Genomic DNA, 17441 nt, shown 5'->3' on the forward strand with positions numbered 1-17441 from the left:
CTGCTGCGCCTGCGCGTCGGGGGCGTGAGCCCCCGGGGCCTTCTTCCGTCTCCGCCGCCACCGCCACGCGCCGGGGGCGTGAGCCCCCGGGGCCGTTGGGCGGGCGCCCCGCGGCTTCCGCCGCCCAATACATACTTTTTAAATGAATGGAAAGAACAAGAAATCCAAGAGTTTCATAACCATAATGGCTCCTCAAAACAATCTCAAATATTTTCATTAATATATAATAATTATACCTATTTGTGGAAATACAAATGTGATTTTTCAGTACATGAATAACACATGTATTTCATTAATATATAATAATTATACCTATTTGTGGAAATACAAATGTGATTTTTCAGTACATGAATACAACATGTAACGATTAAAGCAAGATTATTAGTATATCCATCACCATTCATCATTTCATGTTGAGAACATTCAAACTCCTATTTTTAAGTTACTCTTAGATATACAGTAAGTTGTTGTAAACTATATTCTCCCTATTGCATTTTATAACACTAAGAATTTTCTCTTACGTATCTGAAATTTTGTTCCATAATCAGCGTCCCTTTATTCCCCACTTCCATCCTTCCCAGCCTCTAGCAGTCATTCTTCATCTCTCTACTTCTATGAGGTACATTTTTTTTTTAATTTCCACATACAAGAACATGTGGCATTGGGACCAGCAGTTAGCATAATGGCTATGTCGCTGGACTCCCACATAGTCGACCGTGGTTCGAGTCCCGGACCCAGTGGCTTAAACTCACGCTGGGCGCATGTGCTTGCGTGCCCAAGATCCCAAGAGGAGAATGGAGGAGAAGGGATTGCAGCATGGCCATCTCCCCTGGGGGGTGATTTCTCGCTTTCTGTCTCTCTGTTTCTGTCTGGCGAGTACACGTGCCCTATAGCAAAAAAAGAAAAAAAAAAAAAACTCTCCAAAGAACATGTGGCATTTCTCTTTCCATCCCTGGCTTATTTTACTTAACACAATGTCCTCCAGGCTCATCCATTTAACCTCAAGTGACAAGAGTTCATCATTTTTTATGACCAAATAGTATTCCATTGTATATATACACCACATTTTCTTTATCCATTTATCTGTTGATGGATACTTAGATTGATTCTGTATCTTGGCTATTGTAAATAGTGCTACAAGAAACTTTAGGATACAGACATCTTTATAGCATACCAATTTCCTTTCCTTTGGATTTATATGTATTAGTGAGATTGCTGGGTCATACAGCAATTCTGTTTTTGGTTGAGGAGTTTCTATTTTCTCTAATAGTTGTCCTAATTTACATTCACATAAACAGTACAAAAAAGTGCTCACTTCTCTGTAATCTCACCAGCATTGTTAGTTTTTGTCTGTGATAACAGCCATTCTAAGGATGATCTCAGTGTTTTGACTGCACATACTCAAGTCTTTCCCTGGAGATTCTGTGATTTAGAAGGCCTGGAGAGGAGCCCATGGGTCTGCATCATAAAGCTCCCAGATGATACCAGTGGACAGACATTTGCGGCCCCCCTAAGCTCTCTTTCAGCTTTGATGTTCTAAGGGCCTCAGTCTTTCACAAGCAGGGAGGATTTGTCCCAGAAGTTCCTATTGTGTAAGGGGACCATTAAAAACGAGTTCTTCCCCTACCGGGCTCTGTTTGGTGATTCTAATCACTAGTAACTACAATCACTGTTTACTGAATACTTTCGACATTCAAGCAAGTTCTTGGTGTGCATGCATGCACACAAATTTAACTGTACTAAGAGTCTTTCAATCACTACCTTAATCTTTGCACTAACCCTCCCAGGTGGGTTTAATAACCTCCCTTCCACAAATGGTACAACCCAGGCTGACAGAGCTTAAGAAGATAGTTCAAATTCTATCTTCTGAGTGGTGTAAGAGGATTTGAACTCACAGCTGTCTGATTCCAAAGCCATGGGTTTAACTACTGTGCATTCCATCTACTGTAACAAAGGGCATGAGTTTTTATTTATACAAAGACACTGAAGACAGGGCAAGATTCAAATTCCAACCACTCCTCTCAGCAAGAAAGCAATCACAAAGTGAACAAAGTTACACAAAAAGGCAAACACACCAATGTAACTGTCACTGAGTCCAAAGTGATTTCCTATGCTAATAATTGCTAGTCACCTCGGCTTTAAATTTTTAAGCAAGATACAAAGTAAGAGGTCAACAAGACTTCATTGCAAATAAAGGGCAACAGATGAGGGTCATTTATAGAGTTTCTATTCTCTTATTTTATATTTTTCTTTCATTTGTCCAGAGAAATCAATTCAGTAAACATATGACTGTCTTTTAAAATGTGATTTATGGGGTTATTTAAGTACTCACCACTGGAAGTTCTTCCTGTCCCTCCCCCCAGCACTTCCAGCTTCACTATTTTCCAAGACTTCAAATTACAAATGTTTCAGCCAAGTAAACTTTCTAATGTACAATGGATTTCATTTTTTTCCCATTGCAAATACTGTGACATTCCCCACGCACCTGTAAAGAGACTTTAATAGAGTAGCTCTCCATAGCTTTGAAGGAGGAAAGATGAAAGTAACAAACTCTATAAAGTCAGAATCTGTGTAAGTGTGCAGAGGGACACCCATCAACTTCTAGAAGGCCAAGGTCTAGGGAATTTCTACTTTATAGGGTCGAAAAGGTAAATAAAGAATAAGCAGAAATAAAATGGTTTGCTCAACATGCAGAGGTATAATATATTTACATCATTCAGACTACAAATACAGATGTTACCAGAGCTTTTCTTTATTTTTTAAGTTTATTTATTTACTTATTCCATGAGCAGGAGACAGAGAGAGACAGTACTCCTAACAGGTTGTTTGGTTTGTTTGTTTTTTTAAAGAATTATTTATTTAATTTAATTTATTATTATTTAATTTGGCCAGAGAGACAAAGAGAGGAAGTGATAAAGCAAGACACCAGGTCTGGGACTCAAACCACTGTTGGCCATGTGGGAGTCCAGCGCCTTAACCACCATGCCACCTGCCAACCCCCTCAACAGGAACTTGATGCCACAATTCAACCCCACTACAGCCAGCCCAAATCATGAGCACATGCATACCCACCATATTCAGGAAGATCTCAAACCCAGAACTTTCCCATATGACTCAGACTCACAGAACATGTGTTTTATCACAGTACTATTGTCTAGTTCCCCAGTACTGCCAAACTCTAGGTAAGTTTGTGGATGACATATTCATCCTGAATTCTTAAATAAATGCTTGATAATTATTATTTATATGCCATTTAAATTTAAGTATCTTAAAATGAATGACATTTTGAAATACTAAAGCTTTTTCTAAGATACTCATGTTCCATCCAGAAATCTTCAGTAATATTAAGGGAAACTACTTGAATTCATGGATCAGACAGCAATAAAGGGACAGTAATAGAACAGAATCTAAGAGTTGCTTCAACTTTCCAACTGAGAAAAATCTCTGTAAATCTGATCACAGTCTATCTAGGCCTTGGTAATCCTGCCAAAGAGAGAATATTGTCCTACTCCCTCTTAACTGTGCTCTACTCACACTTGCCACCTCTTTCATTCTAACAGACCAACTTCCTTCCTGCCTGGGGGCCTTTGCACTTGCTTTTCCCTCTGTCTGGTATGATTCCCCAGCTTTTTTTGCACCAGGGACTGATTTTGTAAAAAGCAATTTTTCCATGAACTGGGGGTGGTGGTAAACGATATGGGGATAGTTTCAAGATAATTCAAGAGCATTACCTTTGCTGTGCACTTTATTTTTATTAGCATTACATTGTAATATATGATGAAACCATTAAACAACTCACCATAATGCAGTATTTGCAGCCACTCCTCAGTGCTAGCATCACCACCTCAGCTCCACCTCACATCATCAAGCATCAGATTCCTGTAAGGAGCATACAGCCTGGATCCCTCGATAATAGGTTTCAGGCTCCTAGGAGAATCTAACGCTGCTCCTGATCTAACGAGAGGTGGAACTCAGGTGGTAATATTTGTGATCAGGAGCAACTATAAATACAGATAAAGTTCCACTCTCTCACCCGCCACTCTCCTTCTGCTGTGTGGTCCAGTTCCTAATAGGCCACCGACTAGTATGGGGTTGGGGACCCCTGCCCTAGAGAATGCTACATGTTTAATGACCTTTCAGATGTCTGCCTAAATGGTTCTTCTTTGAGGTGCCTCCAGTAACTCCAGACTAGGCTAGGTCCCTATATTACATACCTCCAAGTACCTTTTATCTGTCCCTTAATAGCCCTTATCACAAGTGGAATTAGTTCATGTCTGTCTCCCCTACTAAATTCTAAATCTGTGAGTACAGAAGTGATTGTGTTTATCAGAGCCAACTATATATGACAGGGGTCTTCGCAAAGCTCATGAAAAAAATGTGTATTATGGACTTCAAAATATTTTACACCAAAATAAACTCATACTTCAATTCCACTTTTTTCACAAAATTTTTAAAGTATCCTGATATTCTGCAAAGCCCAGTGTAAAATTTTCTTTTGTTTGAAGAGTATTAAGAATTTCAAGATGGCAATGACAGAACATTTAATCAAACACAAGACCTTGTTAAGCATGTGGCCTTAAGCAGTTGCACAGGTCATATACCTACGAAATGGTCTCTTCTGTTTATTGTTCATCACTGTATCCTCAGCTCCTAGCCCAGGGCTTGGCACATAGTAGGTACCTGATAAATATTTTATTTATAAGTAGAAAGAATACAACGATTATTTGATATTCTCCTCCTCCTTTGTTTCACCCATGTCCTATTGTTTCACGCCAAGAAACTTCATTCTTGCTACAGTCACTCCTTTGCAACCAGCTTTGCATGTCTTCCTTGGAAGGTCAAAAACTGCTCCGGCAACTTCATCCAGAGTCACTAAGATTGAGATTTTTCAGAAGTTGTAGCTGGGAAATGTATTTTTGTGTTTTCTTAAAGACAACTCCAGTGCATCTTTCAGTGAACTGTTCTTGAAGAGGAGGGAAAAATCAATGCTTTCAGATAGCATTACCTTGCCCTGAATAATCCTGAAGCTGCCCATGACTTACTGTAGAGGGTATAATTGAAGTGAGGATAAACTGCACACCATTTCAAAGTCTTCTAAATTGAAACCGTTCTTTTTGTTGACACATGCTTGGGAAGCTGTAGATAATGTGATTTAAAATAAATACACTGACCCAGTATACTTTTATAATTGAAATAAATATGGAATAACCCACAGAGCCCATGGGCAGATGGGTAAATTAACCCCTTGTGTACCAGGTGACAGGACACCTGCTTAAAAAGAAGGACATGGCATTCAGTACATATGGAAAGGAGAAGAAGGTACACAACTTCAAATGAGATAAAACACTTCAAATATTGAGTTTTTAAAGAGTTGGCCTGAGTTTGTACAGAAAAAGCCTGCCAAGGGATGAATCCTCTCTTGACTCATTCATCATGTAATTCTCCTGAGTCAATATTTAGGGCTGATGTCCCAGGACAATGACTGCAGTGGAGATATAGAGATAGAGATAGAAGAGAGTAAATAATCAGTTCTCCTTCTTCTGATGGTTCCCAGGGAACCAAGAGCAAAATACCAAAAATTACATTAAAATGGTTTCGGGACCAGTAGATGGTATAATGGTTACATTGCAGTCAATCACTTTTTTTTTTTTTTTAGACGTTTTTGCTATAGGGGGCGTGCACTCACCGGAAAGACAGAGAGAGACAGAAAGCGAGAACTCATCCCCCAGGGGAGCTAGTCACCCCACAATCCCTTCTTCTCTATTCTCCTCTTGGGATCTTGGGCACGCATGCACATGCACCTGGTGTGAGTTTAAGCTACCGGGTCTGGGACTCGAACCAGGGTTGACTACATGGGAGTCCAGCAACATAGCCATTATGCCAACTGCTGGTCCCCAGTCAATCGCTTTTCAAGTCCCAGAATCAGCAACTTAAAACTCATGTTGGGCACATGTGTGTATATGCCCAAGATCCTGAGAGGAGAAGGGAGAAAAGGGGATTGTGGCATGGCCATCCCCCCGGGAGGTGATTTCTCACTTTTTGTCTGTCTCTCTGGTGAGCACACATGCCCTATAGCAAAAATCTCTCTAAGATTAAACTACATTAAAGTTGTTTTATCAGATTACTTGTGAATAATACTCGAATGTGTAACTTTTCAATCAGATGTATCAGAAGACCCAAGGGGTTAGGAGAAACAGAACCACCATAAATGACAGAACAAGTTAAAACGTTTAGATTATTGGCAATTAAGGAGCTGGTTAGTGGTCTGTGAAGGTTGTACCTGTGTCTGATCCTGAAGCCAGCAGGCCTGGCCTTTGTGAAAGAAAGACAGGCTTAAAGTGAAGGTAAATAAGGGCAAAATGGAATCTGAGGAACATTCTAAACCCATGAGAATGAAAAACAACTGGTGTCTGGCTCTTACCACCTCCAAGCCACCAGCATCATTGATACAGGTGACTTGTAAGGGAGATGGTATTCTTCACTATGGGCCACAGATGAGCCAATACAGGATTCAGAAAAGCTAAGGGAGGATCTGACTGGGGCAGGAGGAGTTATGGGCCCTGTTACTGGTCTACACCAACAACATAAAGCAACAGAGATATACAGTGTGGACAGATGCTACAACCATAAAACAAAAGTATCCTAATAACCACTGTTTTTATTATAGAAAGGACTATATGACAAAATTCTTTTCCCTACCACTTGGGATGCTGGGCAAAATATGGTTGCAGGCATTTTAAGACAATCTAGTCTTATTAATGAAGACATATCTCTACTTCTTCATACAAAAGAAGACAGTGTTTGCCCAAAAACCCATTTTGAATTTACAAAGGAATACAATGTTTGTCCCTGGAAGACAACACTACCGGTCTTTATACTGGTTGCAATTTTTACCTTCTAGGATAGGTGACATAAAGTTATACTGATTTACCAGAGAACTAAATCATCACTAGGTACCTGCCTTTGTCAGGCTTACATTCTAGGTATGTGTGTGGGCATGAGGGTAAAGAGGAAAAGGGAAAGATTGTAAATTCAATAGTGGAAAATAAAAGATAAGAAATGAAGTTTTCATATAAGGTAAAAATGGAGACTAAGGAGGCTCTTTGGCTGGGATGGTCCAGTAAGAAGATAAACTTTATCCATGACCTGAATGAAGAAGACTTCACCATATTCTCTAGGGAACAAGAGCTACTAACAGAGTAAACAAAAAGACCCAAGTCAAGAGACCATATTGGCTCATTGCCAGCGAGGCCACATCTTAATAATCCAGTGGATCTGTAGTCAAAGATGTGGCTGGAGAAGTCAGTAGATGCCAGATGACAAAATACTTTATTAAATGGTTCTATATCCCATGTGAAGTTAGGGTTTGCTATGGGCCAACGATGGAGAATTTTTAAGCAGGGGATTGATTCAAAGTAATTTACATTGTTAAAAGACCCACTCTTAGAGGCTGTACAGAGAACAGACACAAGGTGGGGGCTTGGAGGGGGCAAGAAAACCAGTTACAGACGGGAAACAGAAGACCAATATTATAAAGAAAACTTGTTCGAGGTCAGGAATCAAAAGTTAGCAACATTGAATGAACCCACTCTTTTGCTTTCAGAAGAGAATTTCTTGCTCTAGCAGGAAAGAGGATACCAACAGGAGCCCTCCTCCACAGCAAATAGCTAGCTCTTCCCGGGTGCCACATAGCCTCTGGGCTGCCAACAAACATTCATTGTTGGATTTTTAAATGTTTTGCTAAATGCATTTTAAAAAAAGATTCATTTTTATTCTCAGTCACTTTACAGCTGGTGGCTGCTAATTGTCATCTGTTCAGTTGGGCATCAAAATGTGGCATCAGAAAGTCTGTCCATCTGTCCTGGGCTCTGTCAGGCTTCCTTATGTTTCCCATCCACAACCTGCCTCCTCTCTACTCTCTCCAGAGCCAGCCCCACGTCTCTTGGCTCTCAAGCAGGGTCTCTTTGGGAGGGGAAGATGAATTCTTATTTGTGAAAATTCTTGAGCTGGAGAAGTGGAAACAACCACGTGAATTCAACATAAGAATCTAAAGATGTGAGTCCTAGTATAAGTCTGTCACTCACTGATGTGTCTGCCCACAGCCTCAAATCCTTTTTGCACAGAAGTCGTTAGAAAGAATTATATCAATAAAGTAACGGACACACAAATACTCATCCTCTTTGGGCCTCATCTTCACCTGTAAGTTAGAATACCAAGTACAAATGGGAGAAGATCAGGAAAGATACACAATGACGCAGCCACAGTGGTGCAGTACTAGCACTCCACTCTGTGATGGTGGAGCCATACGGAAGAGCTAGGTTTGGTTTTTCAGGTCAACCTGTACATGTGGGAGTATGTCCATGATTCTGGCTGGCTGAGGCTAGGGGTGGATCACTGTGTCATGCATCCTGTTGAGCTCCTCCCTCCATAAAAGAAATAAGCTTTAAAAAAGTGGATCCAGACAGCAGTGCAGAAGTAATGCAATGCTCTATAAGGCTGAATCAAGTGGGAAGGATCTGGGTTCACGTCCACAGATTTCCTTGAACCCAGGAAGTGTTCAGCTGAAGCTGGGGGTTAATCACAAAGTAAAAACACTGTTGGGGGTGCCTAGCTCTCTGTCTCTCACTGATGAAAGAAATAAGTAAACTTAATTTAAAAAGAGCAAGATGGGCCAGATAGTAGCATGGTGGTTAAGGCAACTAGATCTCACATAGTCAATAGCATGGTTCAAATCCCAGACTCAGTGGTTTGAAACACACATCAGACACACGTGTTTTCATGCCCAAAATCCCAAGAGGAGAATGGAGAAGAAATTTCAGCATGGCCACATCCTGAGGGATGATGTCTCACATTCCCTCTTTCTCTCTCTCTCTGTTCCTCTCTGATGAGCACATACAACCTGTAGAAAATTTAAATGCTTAAATAAGAAAGAAAGAAAGAAAGAAAGAAAGAAAGAAAGAAAGAAAGACACACATTAAAGGTGTTAATATTTCTATCCCTGAGTGATAAGATTTTTCTTCTTTTTATTTATCTGTAGTTAGCAGTTTCTGTAAGAAATATACATCATTTTTGCAACAAGAAATAAAAAATATTTTTAAATGGGGATACAACTAGGTTATCAGAAAAGTCATAATGCATTTTTGCATAGAAAAACACATTATGATTTTTCCAACAACTCAATATTGACTATCTTACCTATTTCAGAGGGCTACAGTAAGAAGAAAAGAAGCACATTGTGTTCATGCATCGATAAATCACACCATACTCTACAACTGTATGCAATTATTATTAAATGTCATTTTTTTAATTGTGAAAGGTTTCAGAAATTGGGAAAAAATTTATAGGACTAAATATCGAAAAGCAAGTTTTTCTGTATATCCAGAATATACCTTTAAAAATTAAAAAGGAGGGGACCAGCAGTTGATGTAATGGCTATGTCGCTGGACTCCCATGCAGTCAACCATGGTTCGATTCCTGGACCCAGTGGCTGAAACTCATGCCAGGTGTGTGTGCGTGCATGCCCAAGATCCCAAGAGGAAAGTGGAGGAGAAGGGATTTTGGTGTGACCATCCCCTCTAGGAGGTGATTTCTCACTTTCTGTCTCTCTCTGTCTTTCTGGTGAGCACATGCGCCCTATAGCAAAAACCTCTCCAAAAAAAAAAAAATTTTTTTAAGGAAAAAGAGGATTTAAAAAGGAAAAAATGACATCTGTGAAAACATCTTTATAAACAGTGAAGCCCAGTCAAATGCAAAGTATTGTCATTGTCCTTATTAACCAAGATAAACACCTTAGCTGCTCTGCATACAACTTCATCACATAAGCTGTTATGTTTCCACCTCTCCTTTTTTTTGGGGGGGGGAGGATTTTGCTATAGGGCACATGCGCTTGCCAGAAAGACAGAGAAAGACAGAGAAACAGAAAGTGAGAAATCACCCTCTGGGGGGATGGCCACACAGCAATCCCTTCTCCTCCATTCTCCTCTAGGGATCTTGGATGTGCACGCTCACGCACCTGGCATGAGTGGGTCCAGGACTCGAATCGCAGTCAACTACACAGGAGTCTAGCGACATAGCCATTACACCAACTGCTGGTCCCCATCTCTTCTTTTCATTTTCCCTTTTTTCTTCCCTTTATTTTTTCCTTTATTTTTGCCAAGTACTTAGCCAAGGAAAACAGAATATCCAAACTTATTCCTCAGTCCTACTAAGATTCAGAACTGAATAGCTTTCAGAAAAGAGGGCTTCCAGTTAAAATCTCAAACAGTAAACCCAAATGTGATGGCCCACACTGCTAAGGTGTTATGCTCCACAGGCTGGGACGACAATGGGAGGCCCTAGCTCAATTCCTGGTGTAACTGAAAGGCCAGGTACAGTAGCATACTCCTGTCATTCCACTAACTAGGGAGGCTAAGCCAGAAGGGTCACCAGCTAGGGACTGCCCTAAGCAACATAGCAAGATCCTGTCAAAAACAGAGCAAGGTGTGGTGGCATGGGTCTGTAATCGCAGCTGGGAGGGTATGGCAGGAGAATAACACAGCGAGACCTGTCTGAAAGAAAGAAAAGAAGGAAGGAAGAAAGAAAGGGACCAGCAGTTAGTGTAATGGCTATGTCGCTGGACTCTCATGTAGTCGACTGAGGCTCGAGGCCCAAACCTGGTGGCTTAAACTCATGCCGGGCGCACGTGCATGCATGACCAAGATCCCAAGAGGAGAATGGAGGAGAAGGGATTGCGGCATGGCCAACCCCTCTGGGAGGTGATTTCTTTCTTTTTATCTCTTTGCCTCTCTCTGTCTTTCTGGCACATTCGTGTGCCCAATAAGAAAAATCTTCTCCAATAAATAAATAAATAAATAAGAAAGAAAGGAAGGGAGGGAGGAAGGAAGAAAGGAAGGAAAGGAAAGAAATTCTCAAATTACAGCTACTGTTTTGGCCTGATTCTTCTCTATGGCCCTCACTTTTGAGAATCCAGCATCAGGACATTCATGAACATACCTAGAGTCTGTTATCATTTCATAAATCTAAGAATCTTTCACCCCAAATATGCTATTATTCTACATTCCTACTTGTTTTCTTCACTCACTGACTCTTTAGTCATTTTTTGAAAGTCTTCTCTGTTGCAAGCACTGGGCTTGGTATAGGTGTGTTTCCTGTCTTTATGGGACTTGCATTCTGGCAGGGGAGAGACATATTAACTAGTCACATGATTGTTTAAGTTCATGTAAGAAAAATAATACAACGCTTAAGAACAGGATACAGTAAGAGAGTATATAGGGGAGTCTGACTTAATCTGGAAATCTGTGAAAGATTCCTTGAAAAGAGTAACATCTGAGCTGAGAAAAAGAAGATAAGTAAAAATTAACAGGAGCCAGGAAAGGGAGGGAAGAATGTTCCAGGAAAAGAAACTGTCCCATAATGCATTTTTAAAAGTGCAACTTGCATAACAAATGGAGGAAATCCAACATTGGGATGGCCAGGAGCTGCAGAGGTGGACAGAGCTTTGATGTGTGGACATTACAACCAGGCAAAGGTCTTGGTCTTAATCCAACCACAGTGAGAGGCAACAGAAGGGTTTTAAGCAGGAAAGAATATATTTAGGTGTGTGTGTGTGTGTGTGTGTGTGTGTGTGTGTGTAAAACACTACTCTGGCCTTTGGGTGAGGAATGAATCTGAAAGCCAGGATGTAACAAACTGCTAGTTTTTCCCAAGTTTTCCTTCTCTTTTTCCTGAGTACATGTTTATCCAACGATAACCTCCATTTTCCCTCCTCACCTGTAGCCAGATATGGCTTGAATCAAGTAAGGCCTTTGTGGAGCATGTGAGCATACGCAACATGAGCAACTTCTGCTCCTGTTTAAAAGGGGAATGTTTGGGGCCAACAGGCAGCATGGTGGTTAAGGTGTTGGATCTCGAAGAGCCTATTCTGTGGTTCAAGTCATGGACCCAGCAGCTTGAAAATCATGCTGAGCATGTATGCATGCATGCCCAGGGTCCTGAGAGAAGAATGGAGAAGAAGGGATTGCAGTGTGGCCATTCCCCCAGATATGGATTTCTCACTTTCCCCCATCCCCCTTCATTTCCCTCTCTAGCTAGTGCACAAGCTTTATGGCAAAAACTAAACAAAACAAAACAAAAAACTGGGAGTGTTCACCTTGGGCTTCCTCTGGCCTTTGCTGCATACTGGAATGTGGATGTGGGTTGCCATGATAAGGATGACACCCTTAGAACCAACAGAACAACCAAGTGGAAGCCATAAAGGCCTGAGAGATCTCATATCACAGACCTACTCACCCACTCTCAACTCTTATGTAAAAGAGGAGTAAACTTAGATCTCATTTGAGCCACAATATTTTAGGGTGTCTGTTATAGCAGCTTAGCCTTGATCCTAACTAACATAGTCAGGTATCATAGTTAGGTAAAATATCAGGTTAAATTCTTTGGCTGTTAGCAGCAGAAACTCACTTTGGTTAACCTCAATCATAATAAATGAATAAGTAAATAAAGGCAGTATATTAGAAGGCGGTGAACAAGGGCCCAGAATCAAGAGGGAAAATCTGAAGAATCTGGCAATCTGGCTTGGAGGCAAAATTAATGGATAGTCTCTCTGGTTCTGCCAGTGAAACAAGTAATTACAGTCATTTTCAGTATTTACTAAATCCTTTTCAAAATTCATATTCCTAAGACACAGGCTCCGAATGCCTAGCATAGGTCACATGCCCATCCCTAGACTAGATGAGCAGGGCTGGAGGAATTGAAGAATACCCTGTTTTATATGCCTGATAAGGTTCTATCTAATGGTCTTGGATGGTTCCCCCAAGAAAAATCATGGTACTGCAACCAGGAAAACAGGAATGTATGTTCACCCCAAGAGAGCAAGAGTGAATATGGGGCAATCTGTTAGAAGGCTCCTGCTACGTCCAGGCAAATATCAATGGTATCCTGAAAGAGAATAGTAGTAATGATGGTAGAAAGAAATAGACAAATGGGGCCAATCCATGGCATGGTGGTTAAGGTAGCTGGATCCCACATGGCCAGCCATGTGATTGAGTCCTAGACCTGGCAGCTTGGAAAACATGCTACGCATATGTACATGCATGCTCGAAATCCCTCAAGAAAAGAGATGTTGATGAGAAGGGATTACAGTATGACTATTCCCATCTGTCTTTCTCCCTGACAAGCACATGTGCCCTCTGGCAAAACTTTTAACGATGAAAAGAAATAGACAAATATAATATTGATTTAACAGGTAGAATCAAAAGGCCTTAATGTATATTTATTGTATACTAAATATCTCTCTTATAACATAGGTAACTTGTACAATATAAAACTCCAAATCAAGATCACATTTAATTAAATTTCTATTTCCAGTAATGGTGAAGCAGCTTATATCAGATCAACCCTCTGGCATATTACAAATAAAAATTTAGAACAGTTTTTTAAATTTCTTGCAGCTGTTTTCATTTTGATGAGGTAGATGTAAATAGGCTGGAATGAGACAGTGTCTATTATATTTATTGAGTAAAATCTAATTACAAAGCAATAAAAATAGTATGGTAACACTTGAGTATGTGTCTGTGTGAGAAAAAGAAAGAGAGAGTAAAACGCTAAGAATATGTGAATACTGATCAGCCAGAAATACTGGGTTGTTGGAAAAGTCATGATGCATTTTTGCATAGAAAAAATATGTCATGACTTTTCTGACAATCCAATATATAGGTCAGGCAGAGAGAAAGAGAAAATATAGCAGCTAATTATTGTCAACTGAGAAGTAAAGTCTCAAATACATTATTTTTTTTAAATTGCTATAAAAGACTGAGTCTAGATTTCTTCTTGCTAACTTGAAAAAGAATTGTAACCACAGGGAAAAGTTTTAAGAGTACCACAGACTAAAACTAATCTGCCTAATACTCAGAATACCTTCTTCCCAACTCCCCTTCCAACAATTTCCCCATGCCACTCTTCAGCAAATAACTAGTTTTGGAAGAAGTCTCAAGGCCCAATTCAAAGATGAATGCTAAAGTTTTTAAAAGCCACTGGTTTCTGGGGACCAGCAGTTAGCGTAATGGCTATGTCGCTGGACTCCCACGTAGTCAACCACGGTTCGCATCCCGGACCCGGTGGCTTAAACGCATGCCGGGCGTGTGTGCGTGCGTGCCCAGGATCCCAAGAGGAGAATGGAGGAGAAGGGATTGCGGCGTGGCCATCCCCCCTGGGGGGTGATTTCCTGCTTTCTGTCTCTGTGTCTCTCTCTGTCTGTCTGGCGAGCGCACGCGCCCTATAGCACAAATCTCTCTCAAAAAAAAAAAAAAAAAAAAAGCCACTGGTTTCTGAAGGGGAAAAAAAAGGAGAATATCAAATGAAAGGTAGATTAAAACGATACCAAACCAAACAACACAGAAGCAAGTACAATTATGACCACCAATTCTCAAAAATGTAAAGACCAAACATTTAAAGAAAACATAATCTATATGAAACTAAATCCCAAAGAAAAGATACAAGAGTTTAAAGAAAAAATAACAAGTTAATGAAAGGAAGTTAAAAGTAGAAATCTGGGCCCAGTCTCTATGATATAGTCAGTAGCATGCTGGAAGCCACATGGCCAACTATGGTTCAAAAGCGCAGACCAGGCATCCTGAAACACACTGGGCATGTTTGCATATGCCCAAGGTCCTGATGAGCTAAAAGGCTAGGAAGAGGGAATCATGGCATAGCCAGACCCTGTTAAAAGTGCTTCTCTCTCTCTCACTCTCTCTCTCTCTGCCTTTCTCTCTTTCTCTGTCTTTCCCCCACTCCCTTTCTCAAACATGCACACACTATTAGAAACAACATCTGACAGAGCTCAGAAGAAAAGTGTAAGAGAAAAGTAAAACTATTACAAAAATAGAAAGCCCATTAGAAACATATAAAACAGAATTAGTATTACTAAAACAGTATTCCTAGACATGTAGAATTGGCTCAAGATAATTAAACAAACTGAAATTGAAAAGAAGAGGACATTTTTTAAATGTTAGAAAATAATACATGGGGAAGATTAAGAAAGTAAATGGTGCTATTTCTGAAGAAACATATAAAACAGGAAAAAAATTTCAAGAAAATCTTTACAAGTAAAAGAAATCTACTGAGTCACAATGCACATACTGTCTCAAGAAAAGTTTATGTAGCTTGATCAAAATGACACATACGCTAGTAAAAATTACTGGACTTTGATAGTAATGAAAAATCCTATGGACAAGGAGTCCAAATCACATCTACAGAGGGAAATACCATGTTTTTTAAACTGCTCCACAGAAACATTCTATGTTAAAATACAGTGACAAGAGATCTACTAAAATTCCTAATGAAACATGAAAGACGTTTTCAGACATGTGCATACTCACAAATTGTATTCCATTACTAGTTTTAGAAGAAATGAATAAAATTCTAATGAACCAAAAATATAATTGACAAGGTATAGGAAAAGAATTGGGGTTAAACAATAAGATTAAACAATTGCGAGAATCATTGTTATAGATAAGTTTATAAATGTTATGATTTATAACTCTGCAGAAATTACAATGTAATAATAGTGAGTATAGTGGAGAGAAGTCAGAAGGTGTAGCGATCAACATGTTTTTTAAAGGCATAGAAATAACCCCACTGGAGTTAATCTTTAATGTACTGAGGAGGAACTTTAAGTGTATATTGCTAAGTGAAAGAGGCCAATTCAAAAAGACTAAGTTCTGTGTTATTCCAACTATATAAGATTCTGGAAAAATTAAAACTTATGGGAACAGTAAAAAGATAAGAGAAGGGGGCAGCAGATGGCCTGGTGATTAAGGCACTGGACTCCCACGTGACTAACCACAGTTTAAATCCCAGACCTCGCGGCTTGCTTCCTCTCTTTTCCACTCTCTCTCTCTGTGTGTCTTTCTCTAGTCAAATTAAATAATAACAATAAATTAAATTAATTAAATAATGCTTTTTAAAAAAAGTATAAGTGTGTTCCAAGGGTTCCAGAGAGAGAAAAAGAAAAGAATAGGTGGGGAACAGAGGAATTTTAAGGGTGTGAAACTATTATTCTGTTTGATATTATACTGGTGAATATATGTCATTATGTATCTGTCCAAACTCATAGAACATACAACACAAAGTGTGAATCCTAGTGTACAGTATGGACTTCCGTGCACAGTAATGTACCAATATTGGCTTATCAGCCATAACAAATGTACCATACAAATGCTGGCTATTAAAAAGGGGAAAAAAGGGTGGAGAAAGGGGAGGGGGCACCTGGGAACTCTGTATTTTTTTCCCTCAATTTTTTCTATAAACCTAAAATTGCTCAAAGAAAATAACGAAGTCTACTAATTTTTTAAATAGCCCCACTGAAAAGTTGTGAATAATAATACATAAAAATCTCCTGGGGAATGGCATTTAAGGAGGCATAAGTGTATTTTATCAAGAAAAACTCAAACCTCATGCAAAAGACTTGAAAGAGATATAAAAAGGCCCAGGGAAAGATGTTTGTTTTCATTAATCATTAGGATATTGCAAAATTAGGGGACCAGCAGTGAGCGTAATGGCTATGTCGCTGGACTCCTATGTAGTCAACTGCGGTTTGAGTCCTGGACTTGGCAGCTTAAACTCACGCAGGGCTCATGTGCATGCGTGCCTAAGATCCCGAGAGGAGAATGGAGGAGAAGGGATTGCAGCATGGCCATTCCCCCTGGGGGGTGATTTCTCGCTTTCTGTCTCTCTGTCTCTGTCTGTCTGTCTGGCGAGCGCACGTGCCCTATAGCAAAAACTTCTCCAAAAAGAAAAAAAGGATATTGCAAAATTAAAACCACAGCAATATCCACTGCACATTTTAGCAGGTAATAAAAATAGCTAATGTTAAAAGGCTTGGTTAAGAATACCAAGTGTAATGAGGATTAGAACAACTGCAACTCTCTCAAACATCATTCCTGAGAATGTAAAATTGTACAACCAATTTGAAAAATAGCTTCATTAAAAAATTAAATGTATCCACCCCACTCCTAGGTATTAACCTCAGAGAAATGAAAACCTAGGTCCACAAAAAGATTAGCACATGAATATTTGTTGCAGCTTTATTCATAATAACCAAAAATAAAATAAGTCAAATGTCTATCACAGGTTAAGTGAATTAAAAAACTGTCATCAAAGATTGGTTTTGAAATAACTTTAGTAATATGGGAAATACTATAATATGCAGCACATTATATGAACTCAAACAAAAAAATGTATTCTTATATCCAGCCAATAGAATGTTGATCAGAAATAAGAAGGAGCAGGGACCAACATATAGCATAATGGTTACGTTGCTGGACTCCCACATAGTTGACTGGTTCAAGTCCCAGACCTGGTGACTTAAAACTCATACCAGGTGCATGTGTGCGTGTGTCTCCAAGATCTGAAAAGGAAAATGGAGAAGGGATTGTAGTGTGACC

General features: G+C 39.7%; 1 long non-coding RNA gene across 2 annotated transcripts in view; it reads left to right on the top strand.

Moving 5' to 3' along the window:
- The window catches only part of LOC102473934 (uncharacterized), a 68809-nt gene that overhangs the window by 27723 nt on the left and 23645 nt on the right, over window positions 1-17441 (top strand). The gene's annotated exons all lie outside the window — the stretch shown is intronic.

Source organism: Tupaia chinensis, unplaced genomic scaffold (assembly GCF_000334495.1).
Source record: "Tupaia chinensis unplaced genomic scaffold, TupChi_1.0 Scaffold000235_1, whole genome shotgun sequence".
Lineage (NCBI taxonomy): Eukaryota > Metazoa > Chordata > Mammalia > Scandentia > Tupaiidae > Tupaia > Tupaia belangeri.